Here is a 15,195-nt window from a genome sequence, read left to right as displayed (position 1 = left end):
TCACTGCTACAGGGAGCGTTACATGTGTAAGCGTCACTGCTACAGGGGACGTCACGTGTGCAGGCATCACTACTACAGGGGGCGTTATGTGTGTAAGCGTCACTGGTACAGGGGGGCGTTACGTGTGTAAGCGGAACTGCTACAGGGGGCGTTACGTGTTTAAGCATCACTGCTACAGGGGGCGTTACATGAGTAAGCGGCACGGCTACAGGTAGCGTTACGTGTGTAAGCGTCACTGCTACAGGGGGTGTTACGTGTGTAAGCGTCACTGCTACGGGGGTGTTACGTGTGTAAGCATCACTACTACGGGGGGCATTACGTATGTAAGCGGTACTAGTAAAGGGGGCGTTACGCGTGTAAGCGGAACTGGTACAGGGGGTGTTATGTATGTAAGCGTCACTGCTACAGGGGGTGTTACGTGTGCAAGCGTCACTGCTACAGGGAGCGTTACATGTGTAAGCATCACTGCTACAGGGGACGTTACGTGTGCAGGCGTCACTACTACAGGGGGTGTTATGTGTGTAAACGTCACTGGTACAGGGGGGCGTTACGTGTGTAAACGTCACTGGTACAGGGGGCGTTACATGTGTAAGCTGCACTGCTACAGGGGGCGTTACATGTGTAAGCATCACTGCTACAGGGGACGTTACGTGTGCAGGCGTCACTACTACAGGGGGTGTTATGTGTGTAAACGTCACTGGTACAGGGGCGCGTTACGTGTGTAAGCGGAACTGTTACAGGGGGCGTTACATGTGTAAGCGGCACTGCTACAGGGGGCGTTACGTGAGTAAGCGGCACAGCTACAGGTAGCGATACGTGTGCAAGCGTCATTGCTACAGGGGGTGTTACATGTGTAAGCGTCACTGCTACAAGGTGGGTTACATTTGTAAGCGTCACTGCTACAGGAGGCGTTACATTTGTAAGCGTCACTGCTACAGGGGGCGTTACGTGTGTAAGCATCACTTCTACTGGGGGTGTTACGTGTGTAAGCGTCACTTCTACTGGGGGTGTTACGTGTGTAAGCGTCACTACTACAGGGGGTGCTATGTGTGTAAGAGTCACTACTAAGGGGAGCATTATATGTATAAGCGTCACTGCTACAGGGGGCATTATGTGCGCTGTCCCAGTGGCGTCATGACGGGGTTGCAGGGGGTACGGGGGGTGCGGCGCGCACCCAGGTGTCACCCTTCAATGGGGTGACACCAAAAAGAGCCGCACACCCCGCACCTCAATTTCATCCACGTCCGCACCCACACTCACTCACAGGCACAAAGTAATTCACACACCCGCCTGGCCTGCTTGTGTTCACCGCCGCGGCGCCACCGGGTCCGTACTGCCGCAATCTCTATACGCCAGCACCGCAGGCCATTCTGGGAGGGAGAAAGTGAGGAGACTTGAGTCGAGTGCACGGCGCCCATTTGGGGTGCGCCCGGCTCTCGTCTTTGCAGCTGGCAGCATGCTCATCCCTGCCTGCCACCGCTGGAGCACTGCCGGGCGCACACAGAAGATGAGCCAAGCGATTGGTTCCTGTAACTGCCGCCGCTTGAGCTGGTATGCTCTAAAATTAAATGACAATCCCTAGTATCTCCCCCTCCCACACTGCGTCCTCTCCCACCCAGCATCTCTCAATCCCCGGCATGTCCCTCTCCCACCCTACGTCCTCTCCCACCCAGCGTCCCAATCTCCAGTATGTCCCTCTCCCACCCAGCATCCTTTCCCACCCAGTGTCCCAATCTCCAGTATGTCCCTCTCCCACCCAGCATCCCAATCTCCAGTATGTCCCTCTCCCACCCAGCATCCCAATCTCCAGTATGTCCCTCTCCCACCCTGCGTCCTCTCCCACCCAGTATCCCAATCCCCAGTATGTCCCTCTCCCACCCTGCGTCCTCTCCCACCCAGTGTCCCAATCCCCAGTATGTCCCTCTCCCACCCAGTGTCCCAATCTCCAGTATATCCCTCTCCCACCCTGCGTCTTCTCCCACCCAGTGTCCCAATCCCCAATATGTCCCTCTCCCACCCAGCGCCCTCTCCCACCCAGAGTCCCAATCTCCAGTATGTCCCTCTCCCACCCAGCGCCCTCTCCCACCCAGCATCCCAATCTCCAGTATGTCCCTCTCCCACCCTGCGTCCTCTCCCACCTAGTGTCCCAATCCCCAGTATGTCCCTCTCCCACCCTGCGTCCCTTCCCACCCAGTATCCCAATCCCCAGTATGTCCCTCTCCCACCCTGCATCCTCTCCCACCCAGTGTCCCAATCCCCAGTATGTCCCTCTCCCACCCTGAGTCCTCTCCCACCCAGTGTCCCAATCCCCAGTATGTCCCTCTCCCACCCAGCGCCCTCTCCCACCCAGTATCCCAATCCCCAGTATGTCCCTCTCCCACCCTGCTTCCTCTCCCACCCAGTGTCCCAATCCCCAGTATGTCCCTCTCCCACCCAGCGCCCTCTCCCACCCAGTGTCCCAATCTCCAGTATATCCCTCTCCCACCCTGCGTCTTCTCCCACCCAGTGTCCCAATCCCCAGTATGTCCCTCTCCCACCCAGCGCCCTCTCCCACCCAGAGTCCCAATCTCCAGTATGACCCTCTCCCACCCAGTGTCCCAATCCCCAGTATGTCCCTCTCCCACCCAGTGTCCCAATCTCCAGTATGTCCCTCTCCCACCCAGTGTCCCAATCTCCAGTATGTCCCTCTCCCACCCAGTGTCCCAATCCCCAGTATGTCCCTCTTCCACCCAGTGTCCCAATCTCGGGTATGTCCCTCTCCCACCCTGCATCCTCTCTCACCCAGTGTCCCGATCCCCAGTATATCCCTCTCCCACTCTGCGTCTTCTTCCACCCTGTGTCCCGATCCCCAGTATGTCCCTCTCCCACCCTGCGTCCTCTCCCACCCAGCATCTCCCCCTTCCTCTGTCCCTCTAACCATTATGTCCTTCTCCCACCCTGCATCCCCCTCTCATCCAATGCCCCCGTCCTCCTCAGTCCTTTCTCCACCATGTGTCCTCTCTCTCAACCAGTGCCTTTTAAGGACATGCCCCTTCTGATTGCCTATACCCATCTTATCGGTGTGTGCCACAGTACACCCTCGAGTGGACACTGCCCCTTTCAATTTTCCATACCTCCACTTCAAAATTCCCACTTTGACCACTGTGATATAATCAGTGGCGTCATGAGGGAGGTGCGGGGGGTGCGGCCCGCACCCGGGTGTCACCCTTCAATGGGGTGACACCAAAACGAGCCGCACACTCACACCCTCAACCCATCCACTGACATTACCAGGTCCGCGCACCGCGGCTCCGACCACATCCCCTTCTCCCTGGCACCAAGCGGTAGCACAGCACACAGGCCCGCACACCCGCCAGCACAACACCGCTGCGGCCGGGTCCGGAGCTCCGATCGGGCAGGTCAGTATGCAGCGGGTAGCAGTGGCAGGGTGCATGGGTGTGGACGGACGAGGGGGGGCCCGTGGCCGGCCAGCCTTGATCCGCCCTCTCCGATTATCCGGCAGAGCGGCTGGCTGTGGGATGTCTGCAGAGAGCAAGTGTATGCTTCCCGGACCTCGGTCGCTCTGCTCTATCAATCAGCCACCATTGAGTCCATAACATCCGTGCAGGGAAGCAAACTGCTGTCAACAACCAATTCAGCAGTAAAGTTAGTTTTCTGGCTATGGGGGGGGGGGGGGGGGGAGGGGCCTGGACTGCGAGGTGGACATGAGGGGACCTGGGGTGGTACTGTATTTTGCTGAAACCCTGTACAATAGTCACTTGCTCTACTTGCTCTAACAAGATGACATCCGCTATTTAATGAAAACAATGCACCTTCCTGAGCTGCTGCATGATAGGTGCAGTGGTGGGATAGGGGTACTAAGGGCCCGATTCAGACCTGATCGCTGTTGTGCGAATTCGCACAGTAGCCAATTATCAAATGACTGCACATGCAACGCAATGCGCAGACGTGTTGCCAAACAGCGACAGGATGGTGCAAAAATTTTGATCACAAAGCGTACATAAGCTGATTGACAGGAAGCGGATGTTTGTGGGTGGTAACTGGCTGTTTTCAGGGAGTGTCAGGAAAAACGCAGGCGTTCCCAAGCATTTTCAGGGAGGGTGTCTGACATCAGCTCCGGCCCTTATCAGCCTGTTTCTATTGCACTGTAGGATTAAGTCCTGGGCTACGTACAGACTGCACACACTGGAAAAATTAGTTGATGGTGATTGAGTTGCAAACAGATTTGCAGCTGTCTAGCGGAATTTTCGCATGGCGTATACATGCATTCATACACCATGTTCCGTCATTTGCGGCGAAGACGTGAAATTTATTCAACAAGATTATAATGCAATTAACACCTCATCATCAACATCCTCAGAGTAATTCTTAATGGAGGAACTCCTTCTAAAAAAAATGTTTTGTGGGGCCCCAAACAAACCAATCATTTTAGCGACAAGTGACGGTCCCTGTCACTGTAATGATTGGTTTGTTAAACTGCGCATGTCCTGTTTAATATATACAACATAAGGGAGGGTGGGAGGACAATTTCACCTTGCACCTTATTTCTTTGCGTTATGTGCTCCCTGGAGCATTTTTTTGGGCAGTTTCCAAAACTGCCATTCTGTCTGACACTGCAGTGCCACTCCTAGATGTGCCAGGTGTTTGTGCCACCTACTTCTGTCACTTAGCTTAGTCATCCAGCTACCTCGGTGCAACCTTTTGGCCTAAACTGGATTAAAATAATATGGTGAGATGTGAGGTGTTCAAGATAGACTGGAAATTAGCGAAAATAAATGTTATTGAGGTTAATAATAGAGATGTGCACTTGAAATTTTTCGGGTTTTGTGTTTTGGTTTTGGGTTCGGTTCCGCGGCCGTGTTTTGGGTTCGACCGCGTTTTGGCAAAACCTCACCGAATTTTTTTTGTCGGATTCGGGTGTGTTTTGGATTCGGGTGTTTTTTTCAAAAACACTAAAAAACAGCTTAAATCATAGAATTTGGGGGTCATTTTGATCCCAAAGTATTATTAACCTCACATACCATAATTTCCACTCATTTTCAGTCTATTCTGAATACCTTACACCTCACAATATTATTTTTAGTCCTAAAATTTGCACCGAGGTCGCTGGATGACTAAGCTAAGCGACCCTAGTGGCCGACACAAAAACCTGGCCCATCTAGGAGTGGCACAGCAGTGTCACGCAGGATGTCCCTTCCAAAAAACCCTCCCCAAACAGCACATGACGCAAAGAAAAAAAGAGGCGCAATGAGGTAGCTGTGTGAGTAAGATAAGCGACCCTAGTGGCCGACACAAACACCTGGCCCATCTAGGAGTGGCACTGCAGTGTCACGCAGGATGTCCCTTCCAAAAAACCCTCCCCAAACAGCACATGACGCAAAGAAAAAAAGAGGCGCAATGAGGTAGCTGTGTGAGTAAGATAAGCGACCCTAGTGGCCGACACAAACACCGGGCCCATCTAGGAGTGGCATTGCAGTGTCACGCAGGATGTCCCTTCCAAAAAACCCTCCCCAAACAGCACATGACGCAAAGAAAAAAAGAGGCGCAATGAGGTAGCTGTGTGAGTAAGATAAGCGACCCTAGTGGCCGACACAAACACCGGGCCCATCTAGGAGTGGCACTGCAGTGTCACGCAGGATGTCCCTTCCAAAAAACCCTCCCCAAACAGCACATGACGCAAAGAAAAAAAGAGGCGCAATGAGGTAGCTGTGTGAGTAAGATAAGCGACCCTAGTGGCCGACACAAACACCGGGCCCATCTAGGAGTGGCACTGCAGTGTCACGCAGGATGGCCCTTCCAAAAAATACTCCCCAAACAGCACATGACGCAAAGAAAAATTAAAGAAAAAAGAGGTGCAAGATGGAATTGTCCTTGGGCCCTCCCACCCACCCTTATGTTGTATAAACAGGACATGCACACTTTAACCAACCCATCATTTCAGTGACAGGGTCTGCCACACGACTGTGACTGAAATGACGGGTTGGTTTGGACCCCCACCAAAAAAGAAGCAATTAATCTCTCCTTGCACAAACTGGCTCTACAGAGGCAAGATGTCCACCTCATCATCATCCTCCGATATATCACCGTGTACATCCCCCTCCTCACAGATTATCAATTCGTCCCCACTGGAATCCACCATCTCAGCTCCCTGTGTACTTTGTGGAGGCAATTGCTGCTGGTCAATGTCTCCACGGAGGAATTGATTATAATTCATTTTAATGAACATCATCTTCTCCACATTTTCTGGATGTAACCTCGTACGCCGATTGCTGACAAGGTGAGCGGCGGCACTAAACACTCTTTCGGAGTACACACTTGTGGGAGGGCAACTTAGGTAGAATAAAGCCAGTTTGTGCAAGGGCCTCCAAATTGCCTCTTTTTCCTGCCAGTATAAGTACGGACTGTGTGACGTGCCTAGTTGGATGCGGTCACTCATATAATCCTCCACCATTCTTTCAATGGTGAGAGAATCATATGCAGTGACAGTAGACGACATGTCCGTAATCGTTGTCAGGTCCTTCAGTCCGGACCAGATGTCAGCATCAGCAGTCGCTCCAGACTGCCCTGCATCACCGCCAGCGGGTGGGCTCGGAATTCTGAGCCTTTTCCTCGCACCCCCAGTTGCGGGAGAATGTGAAGGAGGAGATGTTGACAGGTCGCGTTCTGCTTGACTTGACAATTTTCTCACCAGCAGGTCTTTGAACCCCAGCAGACTTGTGTCTACCGGAAAGAGAGATCCAAGGTAGGCTTTAAATCTAGGATCGAGCATGGTGGCCAAAATGTAGTGCTCTGATTTCAACAGATTGACCACCCGTGAATCCTTGTTAAGCGAATTAAGGGCTCCATCCACAAGTCCCACATGCCTAGCGGAATCGCTCTGTGTTAGCTCCTCCTTCAATGTCTCCAGCTTCTTCTGCAAAAGCCTGATGAGGGGAATGACCTGACTCAGGCTGGCAGTGTCTGAACTGACTTCACGTGTGGCAAGTTCAAAGGGCATCAGAACCTTGCACAATGTTGAAATCATTCTCCACTGCGCTTGAGACAGGTGCATTCCACCTCCTATATCGTGCTGAATTGTATAGGCTTGAATGGCCTTTTGCTGCTCCTCCAACCTCTGAAGCATATAGATGGTTGAATTCCACCTCGTTACCACTTCTTGCTTCAGATGATGGCAGGGCAGGTTCAGTTGTTTTTGGTGGTGCTCCAGTCTTCTGTACGTGGTGCCTGTACGCCGAAAGTGTCCCGCAATTCTTCTGGCCACCGACAGCATCTCTTGCACACCCCTGTCGTTTTTTAAAAAATTCTGCACCACCAAATTCAAGGTATGTGCAAAACATGGGACGTGCTGGAATTTGCCCATATTTAATGCACACACAATATTGCTGGCGTTGTCCGATGCCACAAATCCACAGGAGAGTCCAATTGGGGTAAGCCATTCCGCGATGATCTTCCTCAGTTGCCGTAAGAGGTTTTCAGCTGTGTGCGTACTCTGGAAAGCGGTGATACAAAGCGTAGCCTGCCTAGGAAAGAGTTGGCGTTTGCGAGATGCTGCTACTGGTGCCGCCGCTGCTGTTCTTGCGGCGGGAGTCCATACATCTACCCAGTGGGCTGTCACAGTCATATAGTCCTGACCCTGCCCTGCTCCACTTGTCCACATGTCCGTGGTTAAGTGGACATTGGGTACAACTGCATTTTTTAGGACACTGGTGAGTCTTTTTCTGACGTCCGTGTACATTCTCGGTATCGCCTGCCTAGAGAAGTGGAACCTAGATGGTATTTGGTAACGGGGGCACACTACCTCAAGAAATTGTCTAGTTCCCTGTGAACTAACGGTGGATACCGGACGCACGTCTAACACCAACATAGTTGTCAAGGCCTCAGTTATCCGCTTTGCAGCAGGATGACTGCTGTGATATTTCATCTTCCTCGCAAAGGACTGTTGGACAGTCAATTGCTTACTGGAAGTAGTACAAGTGGGCTTACGACTTCCCCTCTGGGATGACGATCGACTCCCAGCAGCAACAACAGCAGCGCCAGCAGCAGTAGGCATTACACTCAAGGATGCATCGGAGGAATCCCAGGCAGGAGAGGACTCGTCAGAATTGCCAGTGACATGGCCTGCAGGACTATTGGCATTCCTGGGTAAGGAGGAAATTGACACTGAGGGAGATGGTGGGGTGGTTTGCGTGAGCTTGGTTACAAGAGGAAGGGATTTACTGGTCAGTGGACTGCTTCCGCTGTCACCCAAAGTTTTTGAACTTGTCACTGACTTATTATGAATGCGCTGCAGGTGACGTATAAGGGAGGATGTTCCGAGGTGGTTAACGTCCTTACCCCTACTTATTACAGCTTGACAAAGGCAACACATGGCTTGACACCTGTTGTCCGCATTTCAGTTGAAATACTTCCACACTGAAGAGCTGATTTTTTTGGTATTTTCACCAGGCTTGTCAATGGCCATATTCCTCCCACGGACAACAGGTGTCTTCCCGGGTACCTGACTTAAACAAACCACCTCACCATCAGAATCCTCCTGGTCAATTTCCTCCCCAGCGCCAGCAACACCCATATCCTCCTCATCCTGGTGTACTTCAACACTGACATCTTCAATCTGACTATCAGGAACTGGACTGCGGGTGCACCTTCCAGCACTTGCAGGGGGCGTGCAAATGGTGGAAGGCGCATGCTCTTCACGTCCAGTGTTGGGAAGGTCAGGCATCGCAACCGACACAATTGGACTCTCCTTGTGGATTTGGGATTTCGAAGAACGCACAGTTCTTTGCGGTGCTTTTGCCAGCTTGAGTCTTTTCATTTTTCTAGCGAGAGGCTGAGTGCTTCCATCCTCATGTGAAGCTGAACCACTAGCCATGAACATAGGCCAGGGCCTCAGCCGTTCCTTGCCACTCCGTGTGGTAAATGGCATATTGGCAAGTTTACGCTTCTCCTCCGACAATTTTATTTTAGGTTTTGGAGTCCTTTTTTTACTGATATTTGGTGTTTTGGATTTTACATGCTCTGTACTATGACATTGGGCATCGGCCTTGGCAGACGACGTTGCTGGCATTTCATCGTCTCGGCCATGACTAGTGGCAGCAGCTTCAGCACGAGGTGGAAGTGGATCTTGATCTTTCCCTAATTTTGGAACCTCAACATTTTTGTTCTCCATATTTTAATAGGCACAACTAAAAGGCACCTCAGGTAAACAATGGAGATGGATGGATACTAGTATACTTATGGATGGACTGCCGAGTGCCGACACAGAGGTAGCTACAGCCGTGGACTACCGTACTGTGTCTGCTGATAATATAGACTGGATGATAATGAGATGAAATCAATATATATGTATATATAATATCACTAGTACTGCAGCCGGACAGGTATATATTATATATTTATTATGTAATGACTGATGACGGACCTGCTGGACACTGTCAGCTCAGCAGCACCGCAGACTGCTACAGTAAGCTACTATAGTAGTATGTATAAAGAAGAAAGAAAAAAACAACAACCACGGGTAGGTGGTATACAATTATGGATGGACTGCCGAGTGCCGACACAGAGGTAGCTACAGCCGTGGACTAACGTACTGTGTCTGCTGATAATATAGACTGGATGATAATGAGATGAAATCAATATATATGTATATATAATATCACTAGTACTGCAGCCGGACAGGTATATATTATATATTTATTATGTAATGACTGATGACGGACCTGCTGGACACTGTCAGCTCAGCAGCACCGCAGACTGCTACAGTAAGCTACTATAGTAGTATGTATAAAGAAGAAAGAAAAAAAAAACAACCACGGGTAGGTGGTATACAATTATGGATGGACTGCCGAGTGCCGACACAGAGGTAGCTACAGCCGTGGACTACCGTACTGTGTCTGCTGCCAATATAGACTGGATGATAATGAGATGAAATCAATATATATGTATATATAATATCACTAGTACTGCAGCCGGACAGGTATATATTATATATTTATTATGTAATGACTGATGACGGACCTGCTGGACACTGTCAGCTCAGCAGCACCGCAGACTGCTACAGTAAGCTACTATAGTAGTATGTATAAAGAAGAAAGAAAAAAAAAACAACCACGGGTAGGTGGTATACAATTATGGATGGACTGCCGAGTGCCGACACAGAGGTAGCTACAGCTGTGGACTAACGTACTGTGTCTGCTGCTAATATAGACTGGATGATAATGAGATGAAATCAATATATATGTATATATAATATCACTAGTACTGCAGCTGGACAGGTATATATTATATATTTATTATGTAATGACTGATGACGGACCTGCTGGACACTGTCAGCTCAGCAGCACCGCAGACTGCTACAGTAAGCTACTATAGTAGTATGTATAAAGAAGAAAGAAAAAAAAAAAAAAAAACGGGTAGGTGCTAGGTGGTATACAATATTATATATATATTATATACAATTATATATATATATATATTAAACTCATAAACTGGTGGTGATTATTAAACTGGTGGTCAGGTCACTGGTCACACTATCAGCAACTTGCAAGTAGTACTCCTGAGTCCTAAGCAGACAATCACAATATATATTATACTGGTGGTCAGTGTGGTCACAAACAATGGCAGTGTGGCTGGCACTCTGGCAGCAAAAGTGTGCACTGTACGTTATATGTACTCCTGAGTCCTGAGTCCTGCTCTCAGACTCTAACTGCTCCCCACTGTCAGTGTCTCCCCCACAAGTCAGATAATACAGTCACACTATCTCTCTCTATCACTTCAGCAAGTACTAGTAGTAGTAGTACTCCTCCTAATGCTCCCCAAAATTACTACTGTGTCTCTCTCTGTCTCACTCTCTTCTCGAATCTCTATAAACGGAGAGGACGCCAGCCACGTCCTCTCCCTATGAATCTCAATGCACGTGTGAAAAATGGCGGCGACGCGCGGCTCCTTATATAGAATCCGAGTCTCGCGATAGAATCCGAGCCTCGCGAGAATCCGACAGCGTGATGATGACGTTCGGGCGCGCTCGGGTTAACCGAGCAAGGCGGGAAGATCCGAGTCGCTCGGACCCGTGTAAAAAAAACTGAAGTTCGGGCGGGTTCGGATTCCGAGGAACCGAACCCGCTCATCTCTAGTTAATAATACTGTAAGAACAACCAAAACCCGAAAAATGGCCAGGCGCACATCTCTACTAAGTATTACGTGTCGTGTGAAGCAGGAGGAGGTCCATGGGGGGTGACACCATGAGTTACCACACCGGGTGACACCAACCCTAGTGACGCCTCTGGATATAATATATAAATAGACAGACGGAGCAATAATAACGGAGGCTCCATCTGTATAATGTTAATTTTGTTAGTAGTTTATGTCACTACTATTGCCACTACATTCAGTGATTTATTATTTACAAGTAAAACTAGTGCAAAAACACAACTAAGGATTCCGTGTTGTGTGATGCACTAATTTTTGTTGTCAACCCTAGTGACGTCTCTGCGCTGTCCCTTTGTAAAGTATGGGAGGATGCAAATTTATAGTTTACAGGTGGGCATTGAACACCCTAGCACTGGCTCTGGTCACGGCCCCATTGTTGGATTGTAGATCGTGAAGGCTGATCCTCCGAAGCTGACCATCGCGGGGGGGGGAGGCATTGGTGACAAATTCAGCCGCTAGCCAGGGAGGGGTGACTGAGGTCTGATTTCACGGTCAATAGGATTGGAAAACCCAGTCCGCAAAGCGGGTGGGCACATCAGTGCTCACCTGGGGATGTGGTGGGGAGGAGCACCCGCACCAATTACCAAATTTGAATAATATGTTTGCAATTGCTTTTTCTGGGCCACCAACTTTGTGGAAGTGATCAATAAAATGTGGGCCTTCTATCGGCAACCATTGTGTGTTGTGTTTTATTTAATCGGGTTCAGTGGGGTCATCTGAAGGGAAATGAAAAGGTTCAAAAATAGTTCAGGCTCAAGGGAAGCCCTTATACTTAAATGGCTTATTATAGAGATGGGCAAATAGACTCAGATCACTGTCCAATGAATAGAGGAGTCAATCTGATTTTGCCAAAAATGTGCTGAATAATTATGCCTACTGGAGAAGCAGGCTATATACAGAGTGTAGAAATGTGCATCAATAAGTGGTACATGTTTATAATGTAGCTTTTACTGTACATGGAGATTATCATCCATGAGGACTCATTCTCCATGGATTATAGTAGGGTGACTTGTCTCTGTGGCAGTGACTATTAGTAGTCCTGTTGATTGTAATTTTTTACACTGTACTAAGGCCCTCATTCCGAGTTGTTCGCTCGCTAGCTGCATTTAGCAGCATTGCACACGCTAGGCCGCCACCCTCTGGGAGTGTATTTTAGCAGAATAGCGAACGAAAGAGTAAAAGAATTGCGAATAAATAATTCTTAGCAGTTTCTGAGTAGCTCGAGACTTACTCCTACACTGCGATCAGCTCAGCCGTTTCATTCCTGGTTTATCGTCACAAACACGCCCTGCGTTCGGCCAGCCACTCCCCCGTTTCTCCAGACACTCCCGCGTTTTATCCTGGCACGCCTGCGTTTTTCCACACACGCCCAGAAACACCCACTTTCTGTCAATCACACTCCGATCACTTCAACTATGAAAATTCTTCATTCGGACGTGTGCTAAAATACTTAGCGCATGTACCATGCGCATGCGCATTTTTGCCTCAATCGCTTTGTTGCGAAAATCGGCAACGAGTGAACAACTCGGAATGACCCCCTAAGTACATATATATAGAGATATAGATATATATATATATATATATAGCAGATTTGCCCGGCACTCCCAATATCGGCAGGTACCCTCCGCAGCGGAATAGAATAGAGATGAGGTAAATGAAGCAGCGGCACTCTGGTTTAGATCAATCAACGAACGTGTATTTTATCAAAAAGCATACACAAAGTGGTCACATAGGAAAATTTACACCAGAGATGCATTTCAAGAAATTAATACACAAAGATACTTGTGCAAAAATATTTGTCGGAGCGTGAAAGGTAGACTTCAAAGCTGTGTAAATTGTGATGGACAGAAGTTTGAGCACCTGCGTTGATAACATTTTAAGTGCTTTTGCATTGTGTTGGTAAAGATAATTGTGTATGTAATCTCAAAATAAATGTTATCATTTACTGTCCGGAAAAAAGTGGTACCTCCCAGCGCTGTCACACAAGAAACAGTATGGCAAATGGTTTAAATAAAAGGTATAAATTTTATTTTCCTTGAGAACATAAAACACAATATGTGAATGTCTGATTTCGATGTCAGATGGTGAAGAATAGGTTTGCAAATGGTACTATGTATGACAACAAAAAATTAGTGTGTATAGGTAAAAGTTACTTAGAAGATCAATACACCTGATGTATGCGTGAAGGTGTATTACCATATGCAGTTTAAACTAATTCCTAATACCGGTATACGTACAGAAAGGACACTGGACAAAACATAAAAAATAAATAATAAAAAATAATAAAATAAAAACAAAATCTTTTTCCTTAGTAGAAACGCACATGCGGTTTATTCTACTCCTCACGAAGCCTGTGCTACAGGCAAAACGCGTCGATCGCTGAGCAACGGATTGGAAGCACACCTTTAAACGCTGACCACCGCTGCTGATTCCGAGTGTCTGCCGGCAGACATCCACTTTCTGATACACCCACAAGACCCTCTACGGCTCATAGAACACCAGTGAAACCCAGAAATAGCGGTGAGTGACATTTTGGATTTATCCACATCAACTACTACTGCCTTGCCACTGCTTACAAAGACCTTGCTGGAAAGACTGTCACTTTGTATCAAAGTTTGGACACATAAAAAGACTGTTCCTGGATACAAATACCACACAGGATCTTCTATCAAGCACCTACATACCAGCTTAGTAGAATAAACCGCATGTGCGTTTCTACTAAGGAAAAAGATTTTGTTTTTATTTTATTATTTTTTATTATTTATTTTTTATGTTTTGTCCAGTGTCCTTTCTGTACGTATACCGGTATTAGGAATTAGTTTAAACTGCATATGGTAATACACCTTCACGCATACATCAGGTGTATTGATCTTCTAAGTAACTTTTACCTAGACACACTAATTTTTGTTGTCATACATAGTACCATTTGCAAACCTATTCTTCACCATCTGACATCGAAATCAGACATTCACATATTGTGTTTTATGTTCTTAAGGAAAATAAAATTTATACCTTTTATTTAAACCATTTGCCATACTGTTTCTTGTGTGACAGCGCTGGGAGGTACCACTTTTTTCCATATAGGCTACAGGGCTAGTGGAAGCCCATCTCTCCATAGCTGCTCTCCACACAGAAGGTTCTTAGCGCAGCCCTCATCCATACTCTTTTTGATATCATTTACTGTCCACCTACTTCTGGTTCACCTTGTATGTGTATGTATATATATATATATATATATATATATATATATATATACACACACACACACACACACACACACACACACACACACACACACACACACACACACACACACACACACACACATATCTAACAAATTGGAAGTGGTCAATATATATTATAAGTTCACAGATGGCTGATGGGAGATAGTAATTCCTCTTGTCTACGCAGAAGCAAACAAGGCTTAAAAACATTTGTGTCACATTATCACACTGTCATAAAACACGCAGCATATTACACACTAAACAAACAGTTTTGAACGATCAGTGTTTTATTGAGGAGTATTATTCAAGCCGAGGAAAGTGGCACATTTATTGCTGATTGTATGTGAAATAATAATCAGAGGTAGCAGGTTGCTCCTTTATAAAATGTATAACAATTTAGTCTAGAGCAATACATTAATTATCTGACATCCAATATCCATTATGTTCTGGATTTATCTGAATTTGTTGATGGTGTACATGGAAATACTTCACTCTCAAACCCTAATATTCTAACAGATGTGTCCTTGCTCATCTTTCTTGTGATTATTCACAATCGCGGCAATGCAATCATGAAAATAGTGCCCACAAATAGGCATATGTATTGTGTACACACGTTTTCCATAGGGTATGCATTGTGCATACACACCAGCGGCTAAAACACACGCACCTGTGATTTGTCACTTGCCGCAATGAAGTGCACTTGTGTAAGCATCGCAAACAAGCTTAACAAGGATATGTCTGTATATCCAAACACATACATTGGGAG

Source organism: Pseudophryne corroboree, chromosome 6 (assembly GCF_028390025.1).
Source record: "Pseudophryne corroboree isolate aPseCor3 chromosome 6, aPseCor3.hap2, whole genome shotgun sequence".
Taxonomy (NCBI): Eukaryota; Metazoa; Chordata; class Amphibia; order Anura; family Myobatrachidae; genus Pseudophryne; species Pseudophryne corroboree.
The sequence above is the reverse complement of the archived record's forward strand: the minus strand, read 5'-3'. Positions refer to the sequence as shown.